At 40.1% G+C, this 16673-nt stretch overlaps 1 long non-coding RNA gene across 1 annotated transcript; it reads right to left on the bottom strand.

The window, feature by feature from the left end:
• Positions 1-1906: 1906 nt before the first annotated feature.
• Positions 1907-15606, bottom strand: LOC135210690 (uncharacterized). Its single transcript, XR_010313556.1, has 3 exons — positions 15475-15606; positions 3710-3854; positions 1907-2561 (listed from the first exon to the last, which is right to left on the bottom strand). It is a non-coding gene; the product is annotated as an uncharacterized LOC135210690 (long non-coding RNA).
• Between the last annotated feature and the right edge of the window lie 1067 nt (positions 15607-16673).

The raw sequence follows: 16673 nt of genomic DNA, 5'->3' as shown, positions 1-16673 counted from the left end.
CTAACTGTGTGGAGACTATAAATGTTATCCTGGACATAAGGTTTTCCTAGAGCAACTTGGGAGTCTATTCTTAGATCTAGAATAGCCTCAACCACAACTCATACTAGAGGCAATGGATGGTCTTTCACACCTGGTGTCAGTCTCAAGGGATTTTCTTACATCCATACCTAGACAGACAGGCAAGATTTAGATACTTACTCTTTAAATTTAGATATGTATGAAGCTGTTGGTCCCAGCCATAAGAAAATATAGATAAGTGCTTTCTTGTGTATTACCTCATGCTCAACTGGATATTACTAATTACACAGATCTCAAAGTGTTTGTTAGTTTTTGAGATTAAAATGTGAAGAACATCATATTAACCTCGTTTTTGGAACCTTGACATAGATTTAAAGTTTTTGTTTTCTTAGTCATAAGATACTTTAAACTTTATATTGTCATTTGGTTTTAATGAGCGCTTGGCTATGCAAATACTTGGGTAGCTCTGGCAACCTTAAAAAAAAAACTAAGTGTTTTTGCTGAGTGTTAGCCTTTGCAATGGAGCACATTTCTTTCATTCCTGCCTGTCTTTAGATCTTAGAACAATTTTAACCCCCCCCCAAGGCAAAACCCCCCCCCCCCTCCTTCCTGACATTGTCAAGATTCCAAAATTAAAGACCATCATTAGTGGTAATAAGGAGGAGATACTTTTATGCCTGAGAAGACACTTTATGCTGAGAAGACAATTAGAATTTAGAGATTAAAACCTATCACCTGCAATGTTATCATTTACTTTATATGGGGTTGGGAGGAAACATTGTCTTTTGTTTGCAGTTTACCTACTCTTCAAAAAAAAAAAAAAAACAAAAAAAAAAAAAAAAAAAACCATGATATACTGCTGCTCGTGAGTTATCTGTAGGGGAGGTATTTATCATAGCTCAATGGAGGTATAATTCTTTTATATCAATAGGTACTCCTTTTCTCAGCAAGGCTACTCTGACTATGCCGTACATGAGAGCCTTACCCCTGTGAGGAATCCACTTGGGTGCAGTCCAGTTCAGGAACAACTTAGATCAGGCAAGAATACTTTCAGTTTCAGATATGGAAATGTTATTAGAGTTTGGATGTGTAACTCCTTTCTATTAAGTATCTTGATGTAATATAAAAGGTGAAAAAAAATCAAGGATGTTGTGCTGGTTTATTTCATAAACAGACAAACATTGATAAATATTTCATAAATACCTTTGTCATTTCATAAATATATTACGTTTGTCATTATCATATAGGCATTTAGAGAGGCCAAGATACACAGAAATTAGGTTAAAGTTGTAATATAACCAGGTGCACACATCAGTTTATGTGCTTTTAGGATTATTACACTGTATCATACATTTATGGATGAAGGTCTATGAGATAATAGTATTCCAAACATCTACAGTAAGCACTCCATGTAAGAAAATAAAGAATATACAGTACTATATCTAAGTCAACTTTTAAATATCCATATCTCAGCATTTCCAGCCTTTATCTTTAATACACTTAACCTAGGTTTACAAGCACAAGTTAGTGCAAGACAGAACCAAGTACATAAAGGAAACCACAGAATATGATTAGAGTTGTAATAAACAATGTAAAATTGGAACTTCCAAGAGACAAAAATCTACAGTATTGGTAAATATAATACATGGGTGATTATTGCTAATGTGGGCCAATGAAGCATTTTCCAGCTTTGATTTTGAACATCAAGCTCAAATCTTGGTGTGTTTTATTCCTATATATACATGGGAAATGTAGAACTTGATTGGAGCTAGTAATTTTGTCTGATTGACAACATCAGATCAACAGTTCATATGTGAATCAAATGTGAAGCATTGTATGTATGATGTACTTATATTGTACCTGTATAAAAATGAAGATAGACATCTTCATTTTTATACAGGTACAATATAAGTACATCATACATACAATGCTTCACATTTGATTCACATATGAACTGTTGATCTGATGTTGTCAATCAGACAAAATTACTAGCTCCAATCAAGTTCTACATTTCCCATTTGTGGCTGTATACATACGAATGGATGTACGAGTACAGAAAAAAAAGCTTATTCCTTAGCCAATGAAAATTGAAAGGTTCACCTGTGTTAATTTGTGTTAACCTACTAGGAACTGTAATGATTGTTTTTACTGAAGTTTCAGAGTTGCTCTAGATGACTTTCTTAACCTTCATCAAATACTTTTATCTCATGAACAGAAATCATACTTTTCTTCTCTCTCTCTTAGCTCTCACTGACCACTCAACAACATTTCACTCTTTGGTCAAAGCAGCATAATTTATTGAGTAATGATAATGTTTAATAATGGATATAGCATTAATGAAAGAGAATTTATGCCACTGTTGGAGAGGTAATTATTCCAACTTCCATTGCTTCACGCTCCAGGTCTTGCAACTGGCGTCTCAGACGTGCAACTCTTGACCTGAGGGAGGAATCTCTCTCCTTCAACTCGCGAACCACTGACCAAGCTGCTTCTTGAGGGCCTTGATCTACAACCCATCGCAGGAACACACTTCCCCAAAGTTGCTGTTGATAAGATAGAAATATTTTATAAAATAGTGTAAGATTGATTAAAAACTAGTTAACAGGGGTTTTTGTTTTCAAATGGTTATCGGAGGATGGGACTTCAAAATGTAACTATGAATTAATATGTAAAAAGGCAAAAGGTGAAAACAAGGGAAAGGAAAAAGTTTTTGAGCAGAGGTCAGGCAGAGCACAGGATATGGAAGTATATACAGAAAGGAGGAGGTAAAGGCCATGAAGCGGTAAAAGAGGAGCAAACGAGTACACAACACCCCAGTGACACAAAAGAGTATGAATTGAAGTGAAATTCAATAAATAAACAATGGTTTGTCTAACAAGAAACATACTATCTAGTAAAATTAAAGTACTGAGTGAGAGGCACAATTTGAAAAAAAAAAGTAATTTCCTGCTGAAATAACCATAGTTGACATTACTTACAATGAGTGATTGATTTAGGCTATAAAGCCTGGCACTGGGTTACTTTCAGCTATTCGGCACTTGAAGTGAAAAGGGGAAATTGGAAAGCAATATCGATATCCAATAAATAATTGACATGAAATACATTTGGACTGTTGTATTTCAATAATCCAAATGTAAAACTGGGAGAAGCCTCTGCAGTTGCACTAATGAAAAATACTTTCAGAAGTTGGAGAGAGAAAAAAAAAGAGGAGGAATAGGTCAAGTAAAAGGCTAAAAAGTGTATGCAGTGAAGGACAAAGGGATGCTGCAAACAACCTTCAGGCTGCCTACCTGAGATGCACTTTATTCCCTGTGGGGATTACATAATATATGAAAAATTTCATCAGGTAAAAGATTGATTTCAAATCAAAGCACACACACACAAACACATTGAAACAAAGAAATCGCAGGCAAACAAAGCAACCGGCTTGGGAAGGAGAGCACAAACAGCCACTCTCCAAGGCTGTCAAAGAAAGGCTTGATGAATCACAAGGCTTTATGCTTGATTGGTGACCAGCTTCCACCTCGTATACGTATGAGTTGCCAGATGCCACAGATTCCTTGCTTTACAATTTTTCATTGTTTTTAACCGGTTTCCAGCTGGTGCAAGAAGATCATCCTATTATTAAGACCTCAGGTATGTTGGCTATGAAATATACAAATTGATTAAAAAATTTGTCATATATACCTACCAGACTCATTGGAGCAACTGATGGCCAAATAACTCTTTGATTTGGTTCATACATGGGATTCAGATACTTGGGTAGAATTTCTGCATACACTTTTTAGCCTTTTACTTGACCTATTCCTCCTCCTCATTATTGCCAAGGAATGTTCCTGAAATGACATTACTGCTCAGTAAGCACAACATTTAATGGATGTATACATAAACATTTTACATAGATTATAACTACAAGCTATAGATGCTGGTAGTTGTCCCCAAGGAAGACGAAGAGAAATTCTTTGTGTGGTTGGAAGAAATTAAAATTTTAAATGCTATGGATTGGGGCATCTACCAAGTGTGTGGAGTGCAGAGAATGACTTGAGTAATATATGGTACTAACAGTTCATGAGGTGGAACAATTGAAGTGGGATAGTCCAAGACGTAAGACGATATGAATTGGACAATGACATATTGTAATTTGGAAGCAAAGTTGGCAGTAAATACAGAGGATATCAGAAATGTAATACAGGGTTTTGCTATTGAATGATGACCAAAATATGCATGTGCGGATGTGGGGGGAGGGACAATTTTCTAGGGTGGCAAGTACTATGAGAAAGAATGAGTACGTACATGTAAGAATTTTTTATGACGAAAGGACAAAGAAATTTAAGAGTTGTGTCAGCCATATGTGAGTCACAACACATACATAGCAGTACCTCAGACTTTGAACTTAATCTGTTCCAGGAAGCTGTTCAAAATATGATTTGTTTGAAATATATAACAAATATCCCCATATGAAATAAAGGGAATCAGGATAATTTGCCGGTTCCAGGCAACCAAAAAGTCCCTTTTTTTACATTTTTTTTCTGATTATTGATGTGTTCAAAAGTTAAATTAAGAGTTGGTGGGTAAAGGAAATAATAAAACATTGTTATATGAAGTAAAATTTCGGAAAAAATTTATTTCTGTATACAATTTATGAACTGTTTGGTGAAATTGGTGCACAGTCAGCTGTGGGATGGTGGGAGGAGAGACGGGAACCCTTTGAGAAAACCAAAATGGTCGACAGTAAGAAAGGTTGATAACAAAATCAATTTTATTCATTTCATTTTACAAGGATAATCAAAGGGATCAAATAGTGTGTCTAGTTGTGTCTGAGAGAGAGAAAGTAATTAGTGTGTATGATTGTCAACATGTTTACATTTGGATCGTAAGTGCATGAAAGAGATTAATCGTGCCACAATGCATCAACTTACTGTTGGGTAATAAGTAAAGAATTCAAGAAAAGGAACGAGAGATTAAATAACTGTTCACAAGGAAGTCATTTAAACAAGCAATCAAAAGCACACAGAAGTTGAATGCGGCGCCAGTGTGTTTATAACAGGGCTGAGTTACTTTTACAGTGGTAAAAAATCGTAAAAAAGCAATTTTCACTATTTAGGTACGTATTTTACAGTAACTACAGTCCAGCTGGTAAGTCGGTACAAAGTAGACCCCGGTCTTCCCTCTCCTTTTCTCTATTGTCTCACCCAACACTGGCTCAAGTAAGACCTTTTTCTTTTTTTTTAATGTATTGCATTTGATTGTTTTCATGTTTTATCGTTAAGTTTAAAGTGAAATAGCACTTTATTTTTTTCTATGTGAATTGGTACTGCTTTTATGTGCACATTGTTATAGTAAATATTTTACTCTCTTCTCCTCTCCTCAACAATGTCGTGACACATGATAACTTAAAATCATTCATTCTTTATTTCTCAAAAATATAAACGCTACCTCCCTCTGCAATGATGAATGATTTTGTTAATCGTTTAAGCTAAATTTTATTGTGAAAAGCTTTGTTCTTTCATTTACTATTTTGTTAAATATTGTTCAACTATACAATATCACTCAGCACTTCAAACACTGGCTCCTATGGTTATCATTAAACTATATACTATAAATGAAAAAACAAGTTAATACAGTTTTTCTTGTAGGACACAGTAGGCTGTCAAATATAGTATAAACAAGATAATCAGTCAGTTCGAAGTATGAACATTTGTTTGACAAACGATACAATTTCTCGAAAATTTTGTTTGAAAAACGGATGGTTTGACATAAGACACGTTCGACTGACGAGGTACCACTGTACTACATACTGAGAATGGTGTTCTAATTTCTAAGTGGAAGTGTACGTTGAAAAAATTTAAGAGATTTACTTGTAGATTTTTAGTTGGTTGTGGATTGGTGTATTTTGTACTTAAATGCAGTAGTCTGAAGTTCAATCCTCAGCTCGGCCAATGTGGAATTAGAGGAATTTATTTCTGGAGATAGAAACCTATTTCTCAATATAATGTGGTTCAGATCCCACAATAAACTGTAGGTCCTGTCACTAGATGACCAATTGGTTCCTAGCCACGTAAAAGTATCTAATCCTTTGGGCCAGCCCTAGGAGAGCTATTAATCACCTCAGTGGTCTGGTAAAACCAAGATATACTCAACTTTGTATATACTAAACAGATGAATAAAGAGTTGTGTCTATGTTTCAAGGGAACAATACAATTGGAATGTGTAAAATTGCTCATGATAGATATGGACACATGGGAAAGTTCATTTGTGGGAAGGAAAGAATATGTACTCCATATCTGAGTAAGACCTGTATGGTTGTTGCTAAATGTGAGAGTTACCAGAAAGGAAAACACCAGAGAATACATGAAAGTCTTACACTATTCTGAAATGGTAGGGACACTGTTTCACTGCTTTTGCAAGATTAGTGAGTCAGACTTTGTTGCCAATATGTATGTGTAAGCCAATGAAAGTGACGAGTGTCAACTGTCCTGAGTGTAGGAAGAACAGTTTCAGATTATGCTGCAAGAGTGGAGAACTGAGTTACGTATGTGTACGACTTCTCATTTGCAAACGGTGAATGGGTTGGCTGAGAGTAAGACTAGTGCATTGGGTTAAATATTACATATAATGACTGAAAGATAGAATTAATGGGATTTGTATACTATTGGTAAAGCTTTGTGGGTTTATAATGTAACTATATCATTATTTTACTTTCATTAGCTAATAATCTTCCCTTAAAGTCAATGCCAATTGAGGAGAGTGAAGTTACCAGTAATACTGATATACATACAGTCAAACCTTGGATTTCATATGCCCTGGGTTTTGTACAGTTTGGTTTTTCGTACACCCAGAAACACTCCTTCCGGGGCCCACCTCGTGACTAGGCCCTGTACTAGCGCCCAAACAAGCATTACTTGTTCTCTCGTGATCCATTCTGCTTTTGTGTTCATTGTATTTTGTGCTTTTTTATTTGAGTGCAACTGCTAAATAAGCCACCATGCAGTCAAAGAAAGTTCCAAGCACCAGCCCTTCAGTAAAAAGGGCGAGAAACACTAGAATTTAAGATAGCACTCATAGCAAAGTGTTGGAGGATGTTGCATGCCGATCTCGGTAAGAAAATGCCTGCAAGTGCTGCTGTTAGTGAATATAAGGCCAGCAGAGGCTGCTTTGAAAAATTCAGAAAGCAAACAGTCATACATACTTCAGTGATTAAGGAGATGTCTACGAAGCAGTGATGTTAAAAATTTTGTGGAGGTCATCCCTACAAAGATGTAATCTGTTGCCTCCAATACGTTTTATGAAAATGCCATGTTTCACATCAGGCAAATTTTATTAGAGACACCAGAAACAAATGTCTCTGGACAGTTTTGTTGTGGGACAGGTCCAGTGCCTCTCGCCAGTAAAAAAACTAAGAGGGGAAGTAACTCCAGACATTGCCAGTAAAAAACGAAGAGGTCCTTGATACCGGAAGTCCTTCTGGAGGTGGATTCCCCTTCCGAACAATAATCTCTACTCCTCCCTCTCCCCTCCTCTCCATCTTCCATGTACTAACAAGAGTCTTCCATAAAGGTAAAAGTGATGCTACATGTTTATTCATCTATTTAATTAGTCATTTATATTTCTCATTGTTTTCTGTATGTAAAACTGTGTTATTCTCTATAAAATGTATTTTTAAAAAATATTTTTGGGTGTTTGGAATGCATTAATTGGATGTACATTATTCCTCATGGGAATTATTGTTTTGGATTTCATGCATTTCGAACTTTGTGAGACGTTCTGAAACAGATTACTTACGAAAACTGAGGTTCTACCTTGTTCAGTTGTAAATGACTACTCATCCAGCATTTTTTTTAAATAGACTTTTTGTTATTTACTATTTTAACTAATAGTAACTTTATAGTACACTTCATTCAGAGGTTGTATGCAGGGAATAGGTTAGACTGATGAGATACACTGTAAATTTCTGCCTCCCATTATCACATCCCACTAATTCTGTCTTTCCTTTTAAGTTTGCAGTGATTGCTGTACCCTCTGTAGCAATGAAGTAAAATCTTGTAATATGATATTGTTATGATACAATAAAGTTTGTTCATACTTACCTGGCAGATATATATATAGCTGTATTCTCCGAAGTCCGACAGAATTTCAAAACTCCCGGCACACGCAGTGGTCCGGCCAGGTGGTTAGTACCCATTCCCGCCGCTGGGAGGCGGGTGTCAGGAACCATTCCCATTTTCTATTCAGATTTTTTAATGCCACTGTCCCCGAGGGGAGGTTGGGCGGGTACTTGATTATATATATCTGCCAGGTAAGTACGAACAAACTTTATTGTATCATAACAATATCATTTTGTTCATGACACACGTTACCTGTCAGAATATATATATAGCTGGATTCCCACCATTGGAGGTGAGGGGGGGACAGAATAAAAAGGATTTTGGGAAACATTTCACATGCAGATGATAGACATCTTGGTTCCTTACCTGTTAGCATAGCTGACTTCGTGATTACTGTCACCCAAGTCTGCTTTTGCTTTACTAGAGTCTCCAGCAAGGACGTGACCTGCATAGCTGGTGAGATCTAGATGATCTGACAACAGGGGCGTGACCACAATGTGTCTAGACCATATTGACCATACTTTAAGGGCAGTGAAGCAAAGAAAAAACCACCACCTGACCTAGCCTAGCAAAGTTAGTCCCCGAAACTTCAAGGCTAAAATAAAGGGAAGTCCGCCTCTAGCGGTCGACCCTACAACCAAAAAAGCAACTACCATAATACAAAAGCACACCTATCCGTTTTCTAAAGGATAGGATTCGTGCTGCTTCCCGTACCCAAAACTGAATCTGCTATGTATGGTCCAAGCGAAAAGCAGTTCTCATATGTCACTTTCACATCCCTGAGGTAGTGTGAAGCGAACACAGAGTTGCTTCGCCAAAATGTGGTGCTCACAATGTCGCTGAGCGCCATATTCTTCTGAAATGCCATCGAAGTTGCGACAGCTCTAACTTTATGAGCATTGACTTTCAGAATTTTCAGATCACTATCTGGGCAGGACGAATGGGCCTTCCTGATGGTGCTTCTCAAGAAGAACGCTAAGGCGTTCTTAGACATTGGTAAATCAGGTCTTTTCACAGAACACCAAAGATTGTCCGATTGACCTCTACTTTGTTTTATTCTATCCAGATAGAATTTTAGAGCTCTGACAGGGCACAGGACTCTTTCTGGCTCCTGACCAACAATCCCTGCTAATCCCTTGATATCAAAGCTCTTGGGCCAGGGATTTGAAGGATTTTCGTTTTTAGCTAAAAAGGAAGGACTCAAGGAACAGATTGCATTGTGTCCCCTAAATCCAACATTTTTGCTAATTGCTTGTATCTCACTCACCCTCTTCGCAGTGGCTAGGGTGGTTAGAAAGAGGGCCTTCTTCGTTAAGTCTTTCAGCGAAGCCTCATGCAAAGGTTCAAAGGGACTCGCCATTAAAAATTTTAGAACTATGTCTAAATTCCACGAAGGTGTCTTAACCTGTGGAACCTTTGATGTTTCGAAGGATCTCAGAAGATCGTGAAGATCCCTATCATTCGTCAAATCTAGGCCTCTATGACGTTAGACTGTTGACAGCATACTCTTGTATCCTCTAATTGTTGATACTGCAAGCTTGTCTACATTCCTTAGATGGAACAGGAAATCGGTGATTTGGCTCACAGAGGTCTTGGAGGAGGAAATGCCCTCTTTCCTACACCATCTTCTAAAAACAGCCCACTTAGACTGGTAGACAGATTGAGAGGAAGCTCTTCTCGCGGTGGCAATAGCTTTTGCCACCGCCCCTGAAAACCCCCTCGCTCTTGCCAGTTTCTTGATAGTCTGAATGCAGTCAGACTCAGAGCGAACGGGCTTTGGTGATATCTCTCGAAGTGGGGCTGTTTGAGAAGATCGGCTCTTACTGGTAGGATTCTTGGAAAGTCCACTAGCAGGGACATGACCTCTGTGAACCAATCACTTGCTGGCCAGAATGGTGCGACCAGTGTCATCCTTGTTCCTTCCGACGCTGCTAACTTCCTTGTCACTTCTCCCAGAAGTTTGAACGGGGGAAAGGCGTATACATCCATCCCCGTCCAGTCCCAAAGCATTGCGTCTACCGCTACTGCTTCCGGGTCGATGATCGGAGAACAGTAAAGGGGCAGTCTCTTCGTTTTCAAAGTCGCGAAGAGGTCCACTAATGGTTGTCCCCATAGTTTCCATAACTGTTGGCAGACCTCTATGTGCAGAGTCCATTCTGTTGAAATCAATTGATTGCGACGGCTTAAAATGTCTGCTCTGACGTTTTGGACTCCTGAAACAAATCTTGTCAGGAGAGTTATGTTCCTCTCTTCTGACCATAACAGGATTTCTCTCGCTATCTTGTAGAGAGAACGAGAGTGTCCCCCCTGTTTCTTGATATAAGAAAGGGCCGTGGTGCTGTCTGCGTTGATCTGAACAACTCGGCCTATGACTCGTTCTTGAAAGGCTAGAAGTGCTTAGCGAATTGCCTACAACTCCTTGAGGTTGATGTGCCAAGGCTTCTGTTCCTTTCTCCAGAGGCCTGACACTTCCTCCTTTCCTAGAGTTGCTCCCCAGCCTGTCATAGACGCGTCTGTAAATAACACTAGGTCGGGGCTCTGAAGACAGAGGGACACTCCTTTCGACATCTTGGTGGGATCGAGCCACCACTCTAGGTGTTTCTTGACCAACGGGGAGATTCTCAAATTCTCTTCTAGGTTTTGTTTGTCTTGCCAATTTTCTGCTAGGAAAAACTGTAGGGGCCTGAGATGTAGCCTCCCTAGAGAAACAAACTTCTTTAGCAAAGAAATGGTCCCCAGCAGACTCATCCATTCCTTCGCCGAGCATGTTTCCTTCTCCAAGAAGGCTGACACTTTTTCTAAGCCTTTCTGCTGACGTTCTAGCGACGGAAAAGCCCGAAAAGCCACTGAATCCATCTGAATCCCCAGATACACGATGGACTGTGTTGGGGTCAGATGGGACTTTTCATAATTGATCAGGAGGCCTAAAGATTTTGCCAACAGTAATGTAGTCTGAAGGTCTCCAGACCACCTGCTCTCGATGGACGACCGTATGAGGCCAGTCGTCCAGGTAAAGGGAGACTCGTATCTTCGAGAGGTGGAAGCCACTTTGCCACGTTCCGCATGAGAAAAGGAAAAATCAGGGGAGCTGTGCTCAGTCCGAGCATAGAGCTCTGAACTGGAATGACCTGTCCTCTTAAAATGAACCTGAGAAACTTCCTGGACTGGGGGATGGATGGGGACATGGAAAGTAAAGCGTCTTGGAGATCCCATGACACCATCCAATCCCCTGGTCTCAAGGTCCCCCAGGACCAACTGCGATGTTTTCCATTTGAAGCTTTCTTTCTTCACAAAAAGGTTCAGACTGCTCACATCTAGACAGGCCTCCCCATCCCCTCCCCCAGACTGCTTCGGACCAGGAATACCTGTTGTAGAAGCCTGGGGAATCTGTCAAGAGCACTCGTTCTATGGCTCTTTTCTCGATCATCTGATCTAATAAATCGAGTAGAATCTGTTGCTTCTGCGGCTGATAAGATGGTGACAGGTCTATAGGCTTCATGCTCAACAGAGGCATGGAGAGAAAGGGAATTTTGTATCCCTTCTCTATAATCTTGAGGGACCAGGCTCCGTCCCCCACCTTGCTCTCCAAGCCTCTGCGAGAGAGAAAGTCTCCCTCCCACTGGTTGCCTGAAGGGCAAGGTTGTCACTTCTTTTCCCCTCTGGCTTTTTTGCGGGGGTTCCTTGCCTCTAGCAAAGCCCCTTCCTCGTGTAGAAGCTCTTGATGGTGCTCTGCACGAAAGGGCTTGAAATTCTTCTTTGGTACTTGAGCTACTTGAGAAGATGTTGCGCCGCAGGAGGTCTAGATGATTGAGACAGCAAATCCTGGTGTCGCTTTCTCTTTCAGGTTCACAGATAAATCCTTTACCATATTTTCAGGAAAAGATGGGAAGAAAAGGGCAATATAACTCTGCTTTCTGCGTAGGAGAAACTGATTTAGCAGTAAACTGCAGAAAAGCGACCGTTTATTTAATATTCCCATAGTAAAGTGGGCAGCTAACTATCTGAGCCATCCCTTACTGCTTTATCCATACATGACAGGACGCTCGATAATTCTTCTAGTGACACTGATTCTGGGCTTAGTTGCAGACCTAAAGCCTAAGCACCAGTATAGGAAGTTAATACTTCCACGTCCTGTACAGTCCTTTTAGATGGTGATCTATTTAAGGCATTAGGTCCATGAAACCTTAGCGAGGACAGGTAAAGAATCTCCTTGGTGTTACCTAGACCAGGTTTGAGAAGTCACTTGCGCAGACCGAAAGAAAGGAAGTCTCAACCACTGTTTCTTATCCGGTCTCATACATATAAGGCTCCCGTGTAAGCGTAGCTGAGGAAGCGCAAAAGGAAGTCTTTCCTTTCGTATTCCTTGGTCCATCCAATCATCATTCTCTTGAACGCTCTTTTAGTAGAAAGCGGAAGAAGCCATCCTAACAAAACCGTGCTTTTCTCGTTTGGCTGAGGATAGTTGCGAAGGCGGTGAGAGAGAACTGGCGCTTGGAATTTTTCCGAAAACAATTCCTTCAGTAAGCGCGTTAACGTGCTATAATCCGTAGATGCTTCTGAAGGCTCTTACTCTATGCAGGATGTGTAGCGTTAGAAGACTCCCCTGATCTTGATGGGCGAAGTTTCTTTAGCTAAATTAGAAGCGCTTATCCTTAGGCTCTGTTCGTAAGGCAGCTCCTATCCGCTGAAGGAATAGACGAGACAATGCGCGAATGTTCCGCTGTTGTCCTTGAAAACTTAAAGACTCTCTTGTAAAGCCTTGTCTTTCGAAGCCATCAGAGGCAAAGGTTCTTCAAAAGCCTCTTTGCGGGATTCCTGTCGAGCTCTCTCAGTTGAGTACGTTTATCTTTCTGAACGAAAGAGAAGTCTGATCTAAGTTGAGAATCCTGATTAGCCGGTCGTCTATTGTCATCGCGAGCGCCCTTGCTAAGGGACGAGACTTAGGACTCGCAGGAAGTCGCACATCTTTCAATGAAACTTTCGATCCCGCTGGACTCTATTGTCTATAAGACGTTTATCCATCAAAGAAGCGTCCTCAAAAGCGTCCTGAAGCGGGACATGCTCTAATGGACGTCGAGCGTCTTTAAAACTTCGCTTAGAACGCTTAACTTGCATCAGGGCGTCCTCTCGAGCGTCCTGGTGAGTCTTACGATCTCTTTTCAAGCGTTGCGAGTTCTCATATTCTAAAGCACGAGCCTCCCGTCGATATTTATACAGTACTTCTCTTTCTTGAGGGGTAAGATCAGAAACATAATCTAAACGTTGCTCTCTTTGACTTCTAGAGCCTTCTTGAACGTCCTGATACTTCTGGCGTTGGTAGGCTCTCTCATGATAGAAGCGTCGAGTTGATGCAGAAGTCCGGCAAACGTCGACACGAGGCTTCTCTTGATCGTTCTCAACCTCCTGACAAAAGCGAGGGCCGCCTGTGCGACATCTAACGCTTCTGTCCCCATCCCCACTTCTGGAAACTCTCTCTCCGGAAACACTTGCGTGTTCTCGGTCGAGTCTAAAGAATCCAGAAGAGGACGACGAAGGGGAGGCTAAGGAACAAGGCGAAGCCGACAAGGGTTGTTTCGATCTTTTAACAGGAAGCCAAAGATCCTTTCTACGCCTTTGGGGCTCCTCTTCTCTCCTTGCGAAGAAAGCCGACAATCGTTGACGCAATTGCATACGAGTCTCATTAGATGGTGAAGTTCCACGTTCAGGAGAAGGACTCATCATATGCGAAGAAGGGCAAATTGAAGCCCTCTTCTTCCTCTGAACTCTAAGACGATGATAGTTCTCAAAAGCGTCCTCATCAGAAGACATCCTGCATCTCTTCTTAGGCGTCAAGTCTTCGAAGTGTTCGGGTGATGATGAAAGAACAGGACGAGAAGTAGGACGTGAAGCGTCCCCTTCCTTAAAACCTCTCCTAAGAGGACGAGAAAGACGCTGACCGCCTGTGCGACATCTAGTGTCAATCTCGTTCTCCTCGTGAGAGGCCCTCTGAGAGCTCCATCCCCGGTAAGGAGAGGACGCCTCAGAGGACGAAAAGCACTCCTTCAATATCCGAGCTCATTCACACGCTTCGGCAGCCTGGGAAGCGTCCACAGGATCTGCTGAAGGGACGCCAGACCGGTGGGAATTTCCCGTAGCCCTCCTTCGGTTTTCGACATGTCCATTCCCTGAGTCCTGGGAGTCCGACAGAGGTCTATTCCTAGAGGCACTATGGGACCGATCTGACGCCCCCTCCACTACACTAGGGGCACTAATGTTTTCACTACACTTCACTATGGTCTTCAATGCACTCACTTTCGATTCTAGTGCACGAATCGACTCCATGATGGAAGAAAGGGCAATACCTTCTGAAGCAATAACTTCATTGCCCGAAGGCAAATACACAGGGTTAGATGTAACAACCTCTACAGGAAGGTTAGAATGCGAATCACTACCCTTACTTTTCACAGAAGCACTTCTGGAGGAAGATCTTCTGATTCTATCCCTTTCAAGCTTACGAACATACGAATCATAAGTCTTCCATTCATTTTCAGTCAACCTTTCACACTCTTTACACCTATCATTCATCAAACAAATATGATCTCTACATTTCGTGCATACTGTATGAGGATCCACCGAAGCCTTCGGTAGCCTAACCTTACACTCTAGCACGGTACACACTCTAAAACTAGTTGAAGTAGATCCAGACATATTAGAGAAATCCAAAACCAAATCCAATGAAAAACCACAATCGCGTATGCCAATCCACCGAGCAAGTTTCAAATACCAAGAGACAATCAAATACTCAAGTGAACAAAGAGTTTATCCAAAATCCTAGGCGGAGGTCTGTAAACAGTTGTCTACCCCGACCCCCGGCGACAGAGAAAATCTGAATAGAAAGCGGGAATGGTTTCTGACACCCGCCTCCCAGCGGCGGGAATGGGTACTAACACCTGGCCGACCACTGCGTGTGCTTGGGAGTTTTGAAAATTCTGTCGGACTTCGGAGAATACAGCTATATATATACCTGATAGGGTAAGTGTGCCATGAACAAATTTTTTTTTTTAATATAGTAAGCCATTCAGAGTTAGCAACAGCCTATTTATGAGTGAAGTCTAAATGAAACTGGAAAACTTAAATTTTTCAAGGTATCACAGTTTGAATACAACGCATTTGCATATTACTGCCTGACTTAAGTTGAAAGGATATGGTAATTTTTGTACGACAATAATGTTCATGAAAAGGAAATTGGTTAACGACTGAGAGTATATACAATGTAACTAAAAAGGGGGGGAAAGAGATCCATGAGAAGATGAACCAACACGAGAAGCACTGGAACAACAACTGGCAACTATAATAACTTCAATTGTACTACCAAATTGAGAAGAGTAGGATTGTTTCAAATAGCATCACTAGGAAGTTCTCGGCAAATTCAAAGCTACAACTAAACTGTGCATGGATCGATAAAACACAGTCTAAGAATAGAAGGAAGGTTGGTGAATTTGCTTTTGACGTGGGCACTTGGGGTATAAAAGATCGAGCATGGCGAGTTGCAAAAAGGATGTCCTCCTTGAATCCACTCCCTTTTCTATCAAAGCTTCAAATCTGCAAACAAAAGAAGAATGCCTTACAATTTCTCTTAGGAAGCTACACGAATAGGTATTTTTTAAATGTACATGTACAAATAATATGGTTACTTCAGTAGGTGAAAATTCACTTTGAAAGTGTAAGTAGGGGTTTTCTATGACTCGTCCAATCTTGAAAAAATATTGGTGAGAACAGTTTTACGAAGAATCTTGGCATTTAAGAACACTTGCTGACGACAAATTTTTTTTAGGCTATCATTGTTCATTTGATAAACTTGAACGACAACAGTAAGAGCTACATTAAAGTTTGTCTCCATATTACTATGCTGCTTATTTACACATTTTTTCAGAGTTCTATTCTCTTTTCCAATGTGTTTCAGTGTGACCAATATAAAAATTTATACAAAAAATTGTCAGGAGAGCTCTTTATGTGTTTTATTATTTTATTGTTCTTAAAAGCTACAATAACTCCAAAATTCTTGTTTTATTGATCTTTAAATGAATACATCAACTCCAAAAATTCTTATGTGTATATGGGGGAATATCTCTCAAATTATTGTTATATATATATATGGTAGTACAACAGAGTTTTTGTGTTGTAAGTTTCCTTATTTGTTTTCATACAGTCTCTTTTGCATTTCTAATGCATTGTCTAATACAGAGTTGGGATACTGTATTTCAATTTCTTACCTGTATTCCTAATGTTACATTCATCATCAAATGGTATTTAGGATACCTAGATGTAAGTAATGCTCTCATGAACATGGATGTGAAAACTGATACTTTAACATTATTACTTTGACCAGAATAGAAAATGACCTTACGTAGAAATATGACAGGCTTATGTGAACACTATTCAAACCCATTACGGATAGCTGTAAACTAGGGAGCATGGTAAACATAGCAGAACAGTGAGTTTATAGGGTACTACCAACTGCAAAAATGATGAAAAGACAAGGGAAAGCAGAACAGACTGCTAGAAAAGGTG

This window comes from Macrobrachium nipponense, chromosome 4 (assembly GCF_015104395.2).
Source record: "Macrobrachium nipponense isolate FS-2020 chromosome 4, ASM1510439v2, whole genome shotgun sequence".
NCBI lineage: Eukaryota > Metazoa > Arthropoda > Malacostraca > Decapoda > Palaemonidae > Macrobrachium > Macrobrachium nipponense.
The sequence above is the reverse complement of the archived record's forward strand: the minus strand, read 5'-3'. Positions and strand labels throughout refer to the sequence as shown.